Source organism: Chiloscyllium plagiosum, unplaced genomic scaffold, assembly GCF_037043375.1.
Source record: "Chiloscyllium plagiosum isolate Xiang-an unplaced genomic scaffold, Cpla_swu_hap1 HiC_scaffold_39, whole genome shotgun sequence".
In the NCBI taxonomy this organism is placed as follows: Eukaryota; Metazoa; Chordata; class Chondrichthyes; order Orectolobiformes; family Hemiscylliidae; genus Chiloscyllium; species Chiloscyllium plagiosum.
In genome coordinates this window covers 76215183-76233982 of record NW_028270177.1, presented here as the reverse complement: position 1 = coordinate 76233982, position 18800 = coordinate 76215183, and the positions used below count along the sequence as shown (strand labels likewise).

Below are 18800 nucleotides of genomic sequence, written 5' to 3'. Positions count from 1 at the left end.
TTATCTAGGACAAACAGGAGCTTTTCCTTGATCTTTGAGAGTCCCTGTTCTCTGCCTGGTTACTCATTTATCCTTAGTGTATTTCTGGAATCTCTGGATTCTCCGGGAACCTATTTCCCAAAGCTCTCTCATGTCCCGTTTTTGCTCTCCTGATTTCCTACTGCCCCTATACTCCTCCAGGAATTTACACAAACACAGATGTCTGCACCTGCCATATCCCTCCTTCATTTTCTTGACGAGACCCTCAATTTCTCTCGACAGGCAGCATTCCCTACACTACCTGTTAAGGCCTTAACAGGAACATACTGTCTGTGTACTTTCGTTGTCGCAGGCCTATGGACGCAATGGCAGATGAGGACAGAGAAGCAATCATTCTCAGTAAAGAGGTAGTGTTGGGAAAGATAACAGCCTAAAGATAGATGGGTCGCCTGGCCGAGATGGAATGCATCCCAGGGGACGTTAACAGATGGCAGAGGGTAAATAGCAAATGCACTCATGATAATTCACTAAAATTTGCTGGACTCTGGGACAGTTCTGACAGATTGGCAAGCTACAAATGTGTTGCGAATAGTTTAAAATGGACCCGTTAGCATAACTTCTTTGGTGGGGAAAATGCCCAATCTCTTAAGGAAGAAATAGTGAGCTTTGTGGATAGAAATGATCTCATTGAGCAGACACAGCATCGATTCATGAAAGGTAGACCTCACTAAGATGAGTGGTAGAGCAATGTCTGTAGAGACCACTGTAAGTCTGCACAGGGATACAGATAGGTTAAGTGAGTGGGTAAGGATCTGGCAGATGGAGGACAACGTTGGGAAATGTGAAGTCATCCATTTTGGTCAGACTAACAGCAAACTGATGATGAAAAGGTGAAAACTTGCAGCATTCTGCTGTACAGAGGGAGCTGGGTGTCCTTGTGCATGAATCACAGGAAGTTGGTTTGCAGGTACAGCAGGTAAATAAGGCAGTGAAGGGAATATTGTCCTTCATTGCTTGAGGATGGCTATGCTGCAGCTATACAGAGTACTGGTGAGGTCACACCTGGAGTACCGTGTACAGGTTTGGTCCCCTTACATTAGCAAGGATGTACTGGCACTGGAGGGAGTACAGAGGAGAGTCACTAGTTTCAGTCAGGATTTCAGAGGGTTGGCTTTTGCGGAGAGATTGAGGAAACTGGTAGTATGCTCATTGGAATTTCGAAGTATGGGAGGTTGGATAGGAAAAAAAATAAAATTATGAATGGAGTAGATAAGATAGAAGCAGGGAGGTGATTTCCGCTGGGGATGGATCAAACAAGGGAGCAGAGCATCAAAATAAGGGGGTATCAGATTTTGGACTGAGTTCAGGATGGACTTCTTCAGCTAACTCTGTGAATCTGTGGAATTTGCTGCTGAGTGCAGCAGTTTCGATTATCGACTTGACTATCTTTAGGTCAAAAGGTAGATTTGTGAACAGGAAAGGAATTAAGGTTATGGTGAGAGATCAAGAAAGTGGAGCGGAGGCCATGAAAAGATCAGCCATGGCCTTATTGAATGACAGAGCAGGCTTGAGGGGCCAGGTAGCCTACTCCTGCTCCTCTTCCTTATGTTCTTATGTTCCCACTTTCCGGCCGTCCCTTTCCCTAGGAATAGCAAAGGAATATTGAAGGTTCTCGCCTTGTACTGTCAAAATTCGCCTTTGTCCAATTTCGAACACCGTTTAGATCTGGTCTATTATTTTCTGTAACTATTTTAAAACTAGTAGAATTATCAGAGAATCCTGACAGCGTGGAAGTAGCCATTCAGCCCATCACAACCACATTGACCCTCAGAGACTCCTACCTTACCACTGTAATGCTGCATTTCCCATAGTGTGCACATCCCTGAAAATTGTGGGCAATTCAGCCTGGAATATCCACACAACCTGCATATCTTTAGATAGTGGGAGGAAACCAGAGCAAACAGACGAAAGCAACGCAGATAATAACAACAAGGTGATCATCCCTTTCTTATTTCCCAGTTCCACCAAAATAACTTCACTGGACAGACTCCCAGGAATATCGTCCCTAAGCACAACTGTAATGCTATTCCTAAACAAAAAGGCCACTCCACCTCCTCTCATGTCCCCCTTTCTATCCTTCCTCTTGCATCGATATTAAGCTGCCAGTCCGACTCATCCCTGAGCAACGTTTCTGTAATACTTATGATATCATAGTCCCATGTTCAAAACCATTCCCTGAGCCCATCTACTTCCCTGTCAGGCCTCTTGCATTAAAATAAATGCAGTGTAACTTGTCAGTTCTACCTGGTTCTTTGCCTTGCCCTTGCCTGCCTTAACTGTTTGACTTCTGAACTGTACCAGCCTCAGACATACCTCTTTTCTCACTATCTCTTTGGGTTTACCCCCTCACTGGATTAATGCCTCCTGAGTAACACAAGCAAATCTCCCTGCCTGGATATTAGACACTTTCCAATTCAGGTACAATCCATCCTTCTTATGCAGGTCCACTCTACTCCAGAGGAGATCACAATGATCAAAAGATGTGAATCATTCTGCCCTACACCAGCTCCTTAGCCAATCATTCATCTCCTCCATCCTGCTATTCCTACTCTCATTAGCATGTAGCATCGGGAGTAATGTAGATATTATGACCGAGGACTTACTTTTTTTATATTCCAGGCTAATTTGCTATATTCTCTCATCAGGACTTCATCTTTTCCCCTTCCTATGTCATTGGTACTAATGTACAATGACCTCCCACTGGTCATTCTTCCCTTTGAGAATATTTCGTTACCTGTCCGAAACATCCTTGACACTGGGACCAGGGAGGTACCACCCCATTCTGATGTCTCACTGTCAGCTGCAGAACCAGCAGTCTGTGCCCGACTAGAGAATCCCTTATCATCGAGCGTTTGGTGTCTGATATACCTCTCATTAGAGTAGAGCCAGTCTCAGTAGCAGTAACTTGGCTGTCAGTGCAACATTCCCCTGAGAGTCTATGAACACCTACATTTTCCAAAATAGTATACTTGTTTCAGATGGGGATAGCCACAGGAGACTCCTGCTCTACCTATCTCCCTCTCCTACTTTCCAAGAGGTAACCCATCCACCTGACTGTATCTGCAGTTTTCCGGCCTGAAACTGCCACCTATCAACCACCTGACTCTTGTAAATTCTTTATTACCATTTCGCACCGCTCCATGTGATCCAAGAGGATTTGCTTCACTTCCTGCAGGCTATCATCAGGATCATTCAAACTCTCCCTACTCTCCTCCAGGAAGTGCACATCACTGTACGAATGGCCATCTCTGCACCTTAATCTGTAGACCCAGAAAAAGGCAGAGTCTTACAGCTTTACAAAAGACTACTCTTGAATACATTAGTACCTGTATTTTATATTTAAAACATTCAACCAAAAGATCATAACAGAGGCATTTAAACTAGTAAACACTCACCCTACTGAATGTCGCGGATTTTAAAAAGAAAAACAGAGTAATATTTACCTTTTAAGAGACTGAAACCTACTGAGCTGATCCCCGGCTGTGGGTCACAGACATACAGCACGGAAACAGACCCTTCAGTCAAACTCGTCGATGCCGACCAGATATCAGAAACTAATCTCGTCCCATTTGCCAGCACTTGGTCGATATCCCTGTAAACCCTTGCTATTCATATACCCATCCAGATGCCTAATAAATGTTGCAATTGTAGCAGCCTTCACAACTCCCTTTGGCAGCTCATTCCATAAACGCACCACCGTCGCCTGAAAAAGTGGCCACTTCGGTCCCTTTTATATCTTTCCCCGTGCGTGCTAAATCGATGCCCTCTAATTCTAGACTCCCCCATTCCAGTGAAAATACCTTATCTATCTATCCGATCCATGCTCATGATTTTATAAATCTCTGAGATCACGCCTCAGCCTCTGACACTCCAGGGAAAACAGCCCCAGCCTATACAGCCTCTCCCTATATCTCAAACTCTCCAACCCTTGCAATATCCTTATAAATCTTTTGTGAACTTTTCAAGTTACACAACATCCTTCTGATTGGTGGAGAACAGAATTGCGCACAATATTGCAAGAGTGGCCAAACCAATGTCCTGAACAACCGCAACATGACCTCCCAACTCTCTTACTCAATACCCTGACCAATCAAGGAAATCATACCAAACACCTTCACTATCCTATCTACCTCTACTTTCAAGGAGCTATGAACCTGCACAGCAAGGTCTCTTTGTGCAGCAACACTCCCCAGGACGTGACCATGATGAGTATCAGTCCTTCTAAGCTTTGCTTTTCCAAAATGCAGCACCTCGCACTTATCTGAATTTAACTCCATCTGCCACTCCTCAGCCCATTTGCCCATCTGAACAAAATCTCATTGAAATCTGAAGTAACCTTCTTTATGGTCCACTACACCTCCAATTTTGGTGCCATCTACAAACTTACTAACTATACCTCCTGTGTTCACATCCAATTCATTTATATAAATGATGAGAAGTAGTGGACCCAGCACCGATCCTTGTGGCACTCCACTAGTCACAGGCCTCCAGTCTGAAAAATAATCATCCATCATCACCACCCTCTGTCTTCTGCCTTTGAGCCAGTTCTATATCGAAATGGCTACTTCCGTGAGATCTAACCTTGCTAACCAGTCTCCCATGGAAACCTTGTCGAACGCCTTACTGAAGTCCATATAGATCACATCTACTGCTCCGCTCTCATCAATCTTCTTTGTTACTTCTTAAAAACCAGATCAAGTACGTGACACATGATTTCCCATGGAGAACGTTATGCTGACTATCCCTCATCAGTCCGTGCTTTTCCAAATACACGCAACTCCTGTCGCTCAGGGCTCCCTCCAACACCTAATCTAGCACAGCATCTGTAGTTCCCGGGCTTGTCCAAACCGCCTTCATTAAATAGTAGCGCCATATTAACCAACCCGCAGTCTTCTGGCACCTCAGCTGTGACTATCAATAATACAAAAATCTCAGCAAGAGGCCCAGAAATCACTTCCCTCACTTCCTACAGAATTTTAGGGTACACCTGATCAAAGCCTGGGGATTGATCTACCTTTATGCGTTTCCAGATATCAGGTACTCTGTAGTATGGACATTTTCAAGATGTCACCATTTATTTCCCCACATTCTACATTCCCCGTGTCCTTCTCCACAGTAAATACTGATGCAAAATATTGCATCTTGATAAAACAAACGAGGGCAGGACTTACACTAATCAAAGTTAGTCTTTGAGTAGTGATATGGAACAAAGAGACCGAGGGGTTCAGGTCTTCTTAGTCTGTGTCACATGTAGACAGGGTGGTAAAGGAGGTGGTTAGCACCCTTACCTTCATTGCTCAGACCTCTGAGTACCGGAGTTGGGAATTTAGGTTGAGGCTGTACAGGATGTTGGGGAGGCCTCTTCTGGAATACTGTGTCCAGTTCTTGTTGTGCTGTTATAGGAAGGATATTATTAAATTGGAGCGGATTCGGAAGAGACCAAACGGGATGTTACCATGAATGGAGGGATTGTGTCACAAGGAGAAGCTGGATAGGCTGGGATGCTTTTTCACTCGAGCATAGGAGGTTGAGGGATGACCTTAGAGGTTTATAAAACCATGAAGCGTGTAGATAAGGTGAAGGGTGGGGGAGAGGGGGGCTTCAAGACCTGGGTGCATACAATTCGAAAATAGATGAGAAAGGTTTAAAAAATAAATTGGGGATTTGTTTTTAGTTTTACATGTGTGAAGTGAACTCCCAGAAAAAGAGGCAGCTATGAATACAATTAGAATGTTTAAAAGACATTTAGACAAGTACATAAATAGGAAATATTTGGATAAATGTGGACCAAAAAGCGGAGGAAGGTGCGATTAGATGAGTTGGGAATTATGGTCGACACGGACTGTTTTAACCATAGGGTCTGTTACTGTGCTGTATAACATTATGACTAACTCTCGCTATCACTGTGAATTCCTCGGTCCTCACAATTCCCCAGATCACTGTCACCTCATCCAGACTAAACTCTTCCTTATCTCTAGAAATCATCTCTAGCCTCAGGACCATCACTATCTCTTGCATCAAACATCTCAATCTCTGTAACATCCTCCAATCTCCTCCCATCTCATGACCCTCACGATCTCTAATCTTGACAACCCCCACAAATGTGTCCTTCTCCACAGTAAACACTGATGCCACTCGTTTAGTGTCCCCCAACAACCCCATCTCCTGCGTCTCCACACATAGGCTGCCTTGCTGATCTTTGAGGTGGCCTGTTCTCTCTCTAGTGACCCACTTGCTCTTAATGTATTTCTAAAAACCCTTTCCCTATTCCTTACCCTATTTGCCAAAGCGGAGTCCTGTCCCCTTTTTGCCTTACTGATTTTAGTCTTAAGTATACTCCTCTTGCCTTTATAGTCGAAGGATGTTTGTGATTGTTTGGATTGGAATATGCAAAATATTACATCTTGGTAAAACAAACGAGGGCAGGACTTACACTGATTAAAAGTTGGGTCTCGGATAGTGATATGGAACAAAGACCCCTAGGGGTTCAGGTCTTTGAAGTATGTGTCACATGCAGACAGTGTGGTTCAGAAGGGGTTTAGCATATTTGCCTTCATTGCTCAGATCTTTGAATATAGGAGTTGGGACGTTATGTTGAGGTTGTACACGATGTTGGTGAGGTCTCTTCTGGAATACTGTGCCCAGTTCTGGTTGTGCCGTTATAGGAAGGATATTATTAAATCGGAGCAGATTCAGAAGAGATTTACCAGGATGGTGATGGGAATGGAGGGATTGCATTATAAGCAGAGTCTGGATAGGCTGGGTCCTTTTTCACTGGAGCACAGGAGGCTGAGGGGTGACCTTATTAGAGGTTTGTAAAATCCTAAAGAGTTTCAGTAATGTGAACAGCAGGTGCCCGTTCCAGGAGGGGGCGTGATTCAAGATTGGGGACATACTTTTTAACGTAAGAAAAGGAAGGCTTTAAAAAGAAGTTCTGGATTTTATTTTTTGTTTTTGCACAGAGAGTGGTTCACATGTGGAATAAACTTGCAGAGGACGTGGCAGCTGTGAATACAATTACAATTTCAGGGTGGCACAGTGGCTCAACGGTTCGTACTGCTACCTCTCAGCGCCAGGGACACAGGCTCAATTCCTGTATTGGGTGACTGTCCATGTGGAGTTTGCATATTCCTCCCCATGTCACCGTGGGTTCCTCCAGGTGCTCCCGTTTCCTTCCACAATCCACAGATGTACAGGGTAGGTGATTTGGTTGCGCTCAATTGCCCATAGTGTTCAGGAATGATTGAGTTGAGTGAATTAGTCAGAGGTAAATGTAGAGCAAAAGGGTAGGGGTATGGAACTCTAATAGGAAAAAAACATTTGGACAAATATCTATAGGGAATGCTAGGATGGACTTGGACCAAGTGGAGGCAGATGCGATTAGTTCAGTTCAAATTTATGGTCGACACGGACCGGTTGGACCACAGGGTCTGTGTCGATGCTGTAAAACTTTATGACGCGTTACCTCTGTAAATTCCTCTATGCTTGGATCTCTCCCTACCAGTGCCCCCTCACCCAGCCTTACAAACCCTCCTCATCTCTATAATTCCTCTCCAGCCTCAAAATCCAAAAATCTCTATCACAAATATCTCTATCTCTGTAAAATACACCATCCTCACAATCCTTTCCAACTTGCATCTCCTCCAGCTTCATTATCCTCCCCATGTCTAATCCCCTCCAGTCTCTCAATGCTCTGCTATATGTGCCTTTCTTTATTTCCAGCTTTCAGGATGTCCAATGTTTATTTCTCACATGATGGCCCTTTCCAATTCCTGCGCTGAGTTTCTGAATTTCCACTTAAACCTCTGCGTCTCACTTTCCTCCCAAAAACATCGACCAATCACGTGTCATCTATTCTCGTATCACCTTTTCTGACCTGATGTCCAATGGAGCCTGTCATATTCCTATAATAAACATCTCAGCGGTCTACAGAACAGAAAAAGGCTCTAGTGGTCCATCGGGTATGTGAGAAAAAAAAAAACTACCACCGAACTATCCTCATCTATTTTCCAGTACTTGTGGGAAAGTGTCATATATCATGGCATCGCAAGTACACACTAAATACATCTCAAATATTTTCGGGATTTGTGTGTCTCCCACCCTCACAGACAGTGAGGTTTAGTGCAACTGTTGCTCGATGACGACATCACCCACAGGAACACAGAGCAGCTGGGTCTGTGCAAACCAGAGATCGCTCACACATTGGGAAGGATGGCAGGGTCCCTGAGAGGGTGCACAGGAAAGTTCCCAGGATGGTTCAAGGAATGGGGGATTTTAGTTGCAGGGACATGGGTATTGTTAATACATATCAAGAACATCCATCTACAAAGATGGACTCTCCTTCCAACCTCTCTCCTTGCCTGGGCTGTGGTAACCTTCAGGTTAAACCACCACCAGACATCTCTCTCTAATAAGAGAGCAGCCCTATGGTCTGGTAGGACAATGCTGCCTTTACCTTTAACACAGTGATGCCACTGTGCGTCGGGGGTGGGGAGAGGGAATGCTGAAAGTGGTGGTTGGGACACCACTCAGGCACAGTGCTTTGTCCTGGAAGATGTTCCCTTTCTTTAATATCGTTGAGGGTTGCACTGATGCAGGCAAGTGGAGAATGTTCCAACACAATCCTGATGTGTGCCTTATAGACAACAGACATTGGGGAATCAGGGGTTTGGGAAAACAGATTGTTCTCCTTGTAGGAAAGGTAATTGAGGGGAGCTGAGAGATAAGTGTCGACAAAACATATACATTTGGATGTTAAACCGTACACTCATCAACTCATCATAAAATGATTACTGGACACATATCGAAGATTTTGGGGAGATCTATTGACAGGATGGTTTGATTCAAAGGAGAATTTTTATGCAGAAAATGGAATTGAGCTGGAACAAAATACTCACACACAGTGCAAATATCCAGGTCCTGATGAATGGAGTAATTCAATCAGAGTTTGGCGTTACAGTTACTGAGATTCCCATCTGAATATCCACCTGTAGTATCCTCTAATACAAGTTTATAAAATCCGTCACTGTCAGGTCAGGTTAGGTTAGAAACTCACACCATCCCCTCCTCCTGGTCCAGGATGACTGTGCAAATCACCCCTTGTGGAGACCAGCAGTCAGTTCAAGGGGAAATCTATGTGGGTTTCTGAGTTTCCAACTTGGGACTTCATGTGACTGAACAGGGCAGACCTTTGGCACATGGGACAGAGTCCCTCCAGCTTCATTATCCTCATGTTCCAAGAGTCAGTGAGATGCGGAGAGCAGGATTTGCTTCCTTTTCTTTCCTTCCATGCTGCTGCTGTGCCTCATCAATAAGACATGGGGAGTAAAAGGCTCATGCAGCTTGATGGGCAAGTTGTCTCCATTCTGACCAATGGGCAGCAAGATCCTCCGAGTCACTCCAAAGAGTCTTTCTGAAAAGACAGCAACTCAGCATGCTTCCCACTGCCCGGTAAACTTCCAAAAGGATTATTAACTGTTTACAGAGAGGGATTCGTTGGAGAAGTGGACAACAAATTGGCAAATGGAACATATCTTGGGATAATGTGAAGTTGTTCATTTTGGAGGGGATAATAAAAGAACAGAGGACTATTTAAATGGTGGAAACTGTAGAAAGCTGCACCACAAAGGGACCAGGGGTAATTGTGCAGGAAACACAGAAAGCTAGCACACAGTTACAACAGGTCATCAGGAAGGGAGATGAAACGTTGTTCCTTGTTTGAAGGGATTTGCAGTATAAGAGTTTGGAGTAGATACCTGAGAGCCATTTTATAAACTGCGAGTGAGACCACATATGGGGTAATGAGAGAAGTTTTGGTCCCTTTATTTAAGGAAATATATCACTTCATCGGAGGCATTCAGAGAAGATTGACTGGGATGATCCCTGGTTTGCAGGGACTCTCTTTTAAGAAAAGGCTGAAGAAGTTGGGACTCGACTCATTGGATTTGGCGGAGAATGAGAGGGGATCTCATTGAAACATAGCGGCTTATTAAGGAGTATGACAGGGTAAATACTGAGAGGATGTGTCCCATCATGAGGGAACCTAGAACCAGATTCTGGGTCAGTTGCAGAATCAAGGGTTCTGTTTTAGATTCGTCAACTTTAATGCAACACAGACATGGGTAAGGGGTTTCAGTAGCAATGGAGCTGGGGTGAGGTGGAGAAAAGCAACATTTTAGAGATTGGAATTCCTGGTGTTTGTGATTGTGTAGATGTCTGTTCAGAAGATCATCTTGGGGTCAGAATATGAGAGCAATATTGTGAAGAGTGTAGTTCTGCCTCAGGCATTTACCAGTGAGAGGGAGGGGCTCAGCAGTAAGGGAAAGGAATTTGTAATAGCAACTGAAATAGGTTTAATCATTGCAGTGTTTCATTGGAGGAAATTGCAGCCAATTGAGTTGTAGGCATGTGGTAAGCAGTTTGACGAATGAGTAACAGTGGAGCAATGGAGAGGGATGATGGGGAGAGAGAGCTGGGCATTATCAGTGTACATGTGAAACCAATACGATGTCACCTCCTGGCAGTATATAGGTGAGATACAGGAGGGAACAAAGATAGATCCTGGATGGACACCACATATGAGGAATTCAGAAAGGAAAAGGAGAGTGGAGATGGAGCAGGATTTTCCAACAACCTTGAGGTCAAATATTCGTTCTTAGCAGAATTGGAGAGAAGGACATAACCAGAAAATTCAGACAGAGCAAGGAACAATATTTGTGAATTGGTGAGGGGGAGTGATGAGGAGGAGCCAGACTCAAAAACTGCTATTTCTCCATCAGTGACATCACCAAACTCCACCCTAGTCTTGGCTCATTTACTGAAATATTCATCCATCCTTGTGTTATCTCCAGACTTCGTTATCCAAACACACTCCTGGCCAGCCTCCCACATTCAACTTACATATAATCTCAAGAATATCTAAAACCCTACTGCCCAAGTGCTCACTTGTACCAAAACTTGTTGATTCATCAAAAGGCTCCGATTTACAAGCAACAATTTAAAATTCTCTCCCTTGATGTAAATCCTGGCTGTGAACATCCCTGTCTCCCTGCACCACACAACCTGTGAGACCTCGACAACTCATTTTCTTTCAGACTCCCAAAGATGCATTTATTCATTGCTTCACCGGTCTGGCTGTTTCGACATGGTCAAGACAACACAGTCTGGAATTCGCATCCTGACCCTCTCAGACCTGCTTTCACCTTTAAGGTATTCCTGAAAACCTGCTTATTTGGCAGTACTTTTGATCACCTGACCTAATATCCCCATCTGTGACCTTATGTCAGAAATTCTCAATTTCTGTGAAATTATAAAAATGATAAAAATACAAACTGTTGTTGATTTGCACACACATTGTCAGCTCTTCACTGTTGCTGAGTGAATAATCTGTAACATTGTGGGAGCATCTTCACCACACGAACTGCATCTGTACAAGGAAGTCAAACATCACCCTCTCCACAGGCAATGGGGCTTTAGCATTAATCACTGGCGTCTGTGGAGAGAGAAACACATAGTTGATATTTCAGGGAGTGCTAAATGCATTACAGGGAATGAAAATGTTACAGAATTTGATGGTCAGAAATGGAAGGAACATGCACTTGTTGAAAAAAAGAATTATTCACTGGCAAAGATACTGTGGAAAATTTAGTCCATTTAGAGAGCAGCACATTGCCAGGGGTTGGGCAGCAGAGGAAAATTAACTTACAAAAGCTCTGTGTACGAACTGTAAAACACTAAACAAGCCAAACACCCTGTGTCCAAATACTGTAACTCCCCTTGCTGCTCCACCAAGGACATGCAGGCCTTGGGCTGCCTCCACCGCCAAATGCCAGGCATCTGATGCCTGGACGAAGAACGCCTCATCTTCTGTGTTCAGATCCTCCAACCACATGGGGTCAATGTGGATTTCACCAGTTTCCTCATTTCCACTCCCCCCACCTTATCCCAGATCCAGCCTTCCAACTCAGCACTGGCCTACATGTCCATCTTCCTTCCCACTGATCGGCTGCTGCCTGACCTGCTTTGCTTTTCCAGCATCATACTCTGACATTGAAAACATCCTGACTCTGACACTGTAAATCCTGCCCTATCACTCCCTGCCAGGGAAGGCTGTGCATGCGTCCCCCTGCAGCTTGCCCCTCACAAAGTCGACAGCCACACACGTATCCTGTGGATCATTGCCCCCAATAAAGATGGCGGTAATCACTCACACCTTTCACCATTTTCTGGTTTGCCACAAACACGGGCCTGGGATTTTCAAATTTGTGTTTTCCTATGTGCACTAAGTTCTGTAAAATGTCTCAGCCCATTCCATTAAAATTTCCTTCCCTTCCTGGTCAATAGGTCTTTCCTTAACCGTGCCCTGCACCTTCACACATTTCCAATTGCTTGGTCCCAACAGCACTGTACTGCCAGTGAGGCTTATCACGTGGTTGAGTATAGCCACGCCCCTCATTCACTCAGATTGGTTGGAGGACCAACTGGCACTGCCTGGTCCTCCAGACCCATCCCCATCATCTTTTTGGTCCTGCGCTGAGATCAATCACCAGAGGCCCATTGTGGGCTGGAGCATGCTCAGTGCGTCCTGCTTTTGCTGCTGTTCATCAGGTATAAGAGAGAGGGTTCATTCCTGTTTCTCCCAATGTCAAACATTAACAACAACTTCCTGCATTGTATGGAGCCTCTCACACTGACAATTCTCCTAAAGTGTTTCACGAATGCTGGAAATGTTGATTAAAGAGAACAACTTTAAGATACATAATTGAGGAGTTCAGAGGGGGTTAGGAAGGATATTGAAGAGGTTTTTTTAGATTAGATTACTTAGACAAAGCGTCTAAAGAGCAACCCACACAGACCCATTCCCCTACATCTAACACTACGGCAATTTAGCATGGCCAATTCACCTAACCCGCACATTTTTGGACTGTGGGAGAGAACCCACGCAGATACGGGGAGAATGTGCAAACTCCACACAGACAGTTGCCTGAGGCGGGAGTAGAACCCGGGTCTCTGGCACTGTGAGGCAGCAGGGCTAACCACTGTGCCACCATGCCGCCCATCTGCAGCTCTGATCATAGAGTGATGTCTGTTGGGAACAGCTTACAACAGAGACAGTTACTGACTAACCATAGTTTAGCAATCCCATGTCCTAGTCCCCGACCCCACACACCAGGCCTTGTTCTCACAGCCTGTCATTACACACTACCTAAGGTTAGCCACTAACAGTCTCCATTAACAGCTAGTCGCCCTCCCCCAGCCAGATCGTTATCGACTCCTTTATCCAACCCTTCTTCTCGCTCTATCCCCACCTTTCCTTTACTGCTTACATCCTCCCCTAAACCCTACCTTCTGCATATAAACCAATATTTTTTCCTCTCAGTATCAGTTCGGAGGAAGGGACACCGGATCTGAAATATTAACTCTGATTGCTCTTCACAGATGCTGCCAGACCTGCTGAGCTTTTCCAGAACCTCCTGGTTGTGGTTTCTGATTTACATCTTCCGCAGTTCTTTTGGCTTTAATTTACTGGGAGTTTGTAATTCAGGTCCAACAGCCTCTGTCCCAGTCTCTGCTGTCTCTCCCAACCCCAAACAGTGACACTACACCTGCACAGCTCATGGACATGTGTCATCTTGCTGGCCACACCCCTCATTCAATCTCATTGGCTGTAGGACCACACAGACTCTCCTCCCATTGGTCTGGAACTGCGGTCAATCAGCCGGGCCCCATTGTGATGAGAGTGGAGGGCTCATCCCTCTCTCTGCCCTGGGATGAGCTTCACCATTCACAGTGAATGGGGCAGTATCACAGAGCACAGGGCCTGGGGGCTATTCAGCCCAATGGGGCTATACTCTCTCCCTCTGGAGATGCTGCAAACCTGTCCCAATTCCCCTCCTATTTGCCCACATCCACCCAAATCTTTCCATAAAAATTAAAATTCCAAGTCTGTTTCAGAATACCTACTGAATCTGTGTCATTCAGACTGTTCCAGATGCTCAGAACTTACTGAGTACAATAATATTCACATTTTCACTTTGTATTATTTGCCAATTACTTGAAAGTAGTTACTAAACGTTGTGACAGTGTTAACAATTCCTCTCTCTCCGCAAATTCAGTATCTTGGAACCAAATCTGCACCAGGCCAAAAATCACAGCTTCACCTTCTCAGCTCCAAGGACAATTATCTGTGCTTCAGCTTGCTCTCCACAAAAGAGGAACACATCTTAGTTTATTAATGTCATAGACATGTACAGCACAGAAACAGAACTTCGGTCCAATTCATCCATGCCAACTAGGAATCCTAAACTACTGGAGTCCCATTTTCCAGCTATTGGCCTGTATCCATCAAACCCTTACTGTTCACGTACCCAATCGGATGCCTTTTAAATGTTGTGATTTTGTCAGCCTCCACTACTTCATCTGGCAGCTCATTCCATACACACACCACACTCGCTTGAAAACATTGCCCTTAGATTCCTTTTAAATCGTTGCCCTCTTAACCATGTGCTCTAGTTTTGGACCCACCTAACCTGAGGAAAAAGAACCCCGGCTGCTCACCTTATCCACGCCCCTTGTGAATTTATAAATCTCCATTAAGTCACCTCTCAGTATTGGACTCTCCAGGGAAATTAACCCCAGCCTATTCGGCCTCTCCCTGTAGCCCAAATCCTCCAATCCTGGCAACGTTTTTGTAAATCTTGTCCGAACCTTTTCACGTTTCACAACATCCTTGCCAGAACAGGGAAATTCAAACTGAATTCCAGAAGTGGCTTAATCAACGTCCTGTTCAGCCACAGTATGACGTCCCAGCTTCTGTATTCAATGCATTGACCAATAACGGAGAGTGTTAATGGAGTCCCATTTGCCAGCGGTTCACCCTTATCCCTCTAAAACCTTCCTCTTCATGTACCCAATCAGATGCCTTTTAAATGCTGCAATTGTACTAGCCTCCACCCTTTCCTCTGGCAGTTCATTCCATACTTGTAATGCCCTCAACATGAATAAGATGCCCCTTAGATCCCTTTTAAATCTTTTCCCTCTCACCTTAAGTCTGTACCCTCTAGTTCTGGACCCACCGAACTTGGGAGAAAGTCCCTGACTGCTCACCTTATCCATGCCCTTCATGATTATGTAAGATCACCTCTCAGCCTGCAACTCTCCAGGGAAAATAGTCCCCGCCTATTCAGCCTTTCCCAATAGCTCAAACCATCCAATCCTGGCAAAGTCCTTGCAAATATTTTCTGAACGCTTTCAAGTTTCTCAACATTATTCCAAGAACAGGAAGATTGGAACTGAAAACAGAATTGCAGAAGAGCTGTAATCAGCGCCCTGTACAGCTACAATATGACGTTACAACAGCTGCATTCAATGCATTGACTAATAACAGGGTGCGTACTAAATGCTGCATTCACTACCCCGCCTACTTGTGCCTACACTTTCAAGGAACCAGGAACCTGCACTCAAAGGTCCCTTTGTTCAGCAACGTTCCCCAGGATTTTACCATTAAGTGTACAAGTTCTGCCCTGATTTGCCTTTCCAAAATACAACAGCTCGCATTTATCTAAATTGAACTCCGTTTGCCATTCCTTCCTCCAATGGCCCATCTGATCCAGATCCTATTGTATTCTGAACTAACCTCCTTCACTGTCCATTACACCTCCAATTTTGGTGTCTTCTGTAAACCTACTGACCATACCTCATATTCACATCCAAGTCATTTATTTAAGGGCCCAATATCCATCCTTGCAGCACATTGCTGCTCACAGGCCTCCAGTCCGCAAAGCAACTCGCCATCATCCTCTGTCTCCTTTCTTCAAGGCAGTTTTGTAATGGCTTTGTCTCCCTGCATTCCATGGAGGGAAGCAGCAGATCGGATTGTCTCAGTCTTAGTAACAGAGAAACTCCAAGCGCTCCAAACTCTTGTGGATGGAGGAGACAGGATGATGGACAGTGTTTCACAAAGAAACAAAACCTGAGTAAGTGATATTTAAAGTGAGTGAACAAACCTAATGTATTTAAATTTTATCCAAAATATTAAAACAAACGACTGAAGTCCTGGTTCGAATCCCATCTTGTCAGTTGGTGGAATCTGAATTCAAGAAAAAATAACTGGAAATAGGAATCTCCTGATCTCCATGGAATCATTGTCAATGGCAGAAAAAGTCCTGCCAACCTGACAGTGGCCCAGCAAGCTACTCACTGTATTAATCACAGCAAAGTCTCAGCAAAGGAATGAAACTGGATGGACCACTCGGCATTTAAGAAGGCACCAGAAAATACAACCACAGAATCAGCCTCTCGATGGTGCAACGTCCTCCAGACTAACATCTGGATTTTGGTGCCAAAGTCTGCAGAGCTGTCTCACAGACCAATCAAGGAACAGCCTTACATATTCATATTTATGAAATCAACCTTTACAGACAATGACCAGACAGCATCATCACCATCCCAAGATATTGAGATTGTGGTGATGGAAGAGCACAATAGGTCAGGCAGCATCCGAGGAGAAGGAGAATCGACGTTTCGAGATTCAGCCCTTCATCAGCCTGACCTGCTGTGCTTTTCCAGCACCAAATTCTTGACTCTGATCTCCAGCATCTGCAGTATTCACTTTCTCCTGAAATCTCAGGATATGTCCTGTCCCACCGGCAGAACAGACCAGGCAGAGGTGGTGACACAGTGGTGTACAGACAGGGAGGATTTGCCCTGGGAGTACTCAGCATTGGCTCCGGAGACCAGGAAGTCTCATGGCTCCTGCTGATTACCACGTCCCGTCCTCCCACGGCTGATGGATCACTTCTCCTTCATGTTGAACAACATTTGGAGGAAGCACTCAGGCAATAAAATGGTGTCAAACTTACTCTGGGTACAGGATTTCAATGTTCACAATCGAGACTAGCTCTGCAACAGAATTACTGACTGAGCTGGCCAGGTCCTAAAGGACAGAGCTGCTCAACTGAGTCTGCAGCGGGTGGTGAGGGAACCAACAAGAGTGTAAAACATACTTGATCTCATGGTTATGAATTGACCAGCTGCAGATACTTCTGGCCATGACAGCGACCATCACACATTCCTTTTGGAGACAAAGTCTTGCCTTAAAGTTGAGAAAAACCTCCATCGTGTTCAGTGACACTAACACCGTTCTAAATGGGACAGACTTCGAAGAGATGTAGGATCTCAAACTGGGTATCTGAGGCACTGTGGGATATCAACAGCAGCAGAACTGTACTCCAGCACAATCTGTAATCTCATGGGTTTGTAAATCCTGCTCTCACCCACCACAATGGACAGTAAAGGAGGGCATACCATGAGCAGCACCAGGCAGACTTAAAACTGAAGTGCCAACCTGGTGAAGCTATCAAACAGAACTACCTGCATATCAAACAGCATCAGCAGCAAGCAACACAGCTAAGTGATCCTACATCCAATGGAACAGATCGGAGCTCTGCAGATCTGCCACACCCAGTTGTGAACGGTGATGGATAATTAAACAACTCACTAGAGGAAACATCACAGATATCCCCACCCTTACTGATGGAGGGGCCTTGCACACCTATGCACCAGACAAGATGACAGCATTTGCAGCAATCTTCAGACAGAAGTGAAAAGTGGGATGATCCATCTTAGCCTTCTCCAGTGGTTTCTAACATCACAGATGTGAGTTTTAAGCCAATTCGGTTGAGTTTGATTAGCATCAAGAAATGGTAAAGTAGTGCAAAGGCTACAGGCCCTGCCAATATTCTGGCAATAATACTGATGGCTTGTGCTCCAGAACTTGCCACCCACCAAGCCAAGTACCACTCCAGCACTGGCATCTACCGACAATGTGGAACATTGCCCAGGGATGTTCAACACAAAAACACAGGGCAATCCAAACCAGGCAATTTCCCTCTCTCATTCCATACTCGATCAGCAGTAAAGTGATGGAAAATGTCATTATCAGGGCTACCAAGCAGCAGCTGCTCAGCAACAGCCAGCTGAGTGACACCCACTTTAGGCTCCACCAGGACAACTCAGCTCCCGATTGTGTTACCGCCCTGATTCACCACCTGACAACCAGCTGAATCCCAGAGGTGAGGTAAGGGTGACTGCGCAGTCCCACTACAAGACCACTTACTCTAGCTGATTCCACCCTTGTCTCAGCTCATACACTTTCATCCATCTTGTGTTATCTCCAGACTTCATACTCCTGGCCAGTTTCCCACATTCAACCTCACTGTAATCTCAAGAAAAACTAAATCTCTGCTGCCCAAGTGCTCCCTCGTACCAAAACGTGTTGATCCATCAAAAGGCTCCTATTCATAATCAACAACATAGAGCCACAGAGATGTACAGCATGGAAACAGATCCTTCAATCCAACCCGCCATGCCGACCAGATATCCCAACAAAATCTAGTCTCACCTGCCACATCCCTCAGTTTAAAACTCTCACCCTTGATTTAATTCCTGGTTGTGATCATCCCTAGCTCGCTGCATCTCACACCCTTTGAGACCTCGACAACCCATTCTGTTCAAGAGTCTCAATGACCTGCTAATTCATTACTTCACCTGTGTGGCTGCTTTTACAGTTGCCAAAGCAACAAGGTCTGAAATTCGCAGCTAAAATCTCACAGGTCTGCTTTCCCCCTTTAAAACATTCCTCAAAACCTGCTCATTTTGCAATGCTTTGGTCACCTGACCTAATATCATCAGTCTCTGGCCTTATGTCTAAAGTTCCCAATAATATTTTTGTGAAAGTATAAGCAGGATAATAAAACTACAAA

General features: G+C 44.8%; 1 long non-coding RNA gene across 2 annotated transcripts in view; it reads right to left on the bottom strand.

The window, feature by feature from the left end:
• The window catches only part of LOC148138774 (uncharacterized), a 38071-nt gene that overhangs the window by 15450 nt on the left and 3821 nt on the right, over window positions 1-18800 (bottom strand). For both annotated transcript variants that reach the window (XR_015753779.1, XR_015753778.1), the window contains exon 2: window positions 11391-11530. This is a non-coding gene — a long non-coding RNA (uncharacterized LOC148138774). The remainder of the gene's footprint in view (window positions 1-11390; window positions 11531-18800) is intronic.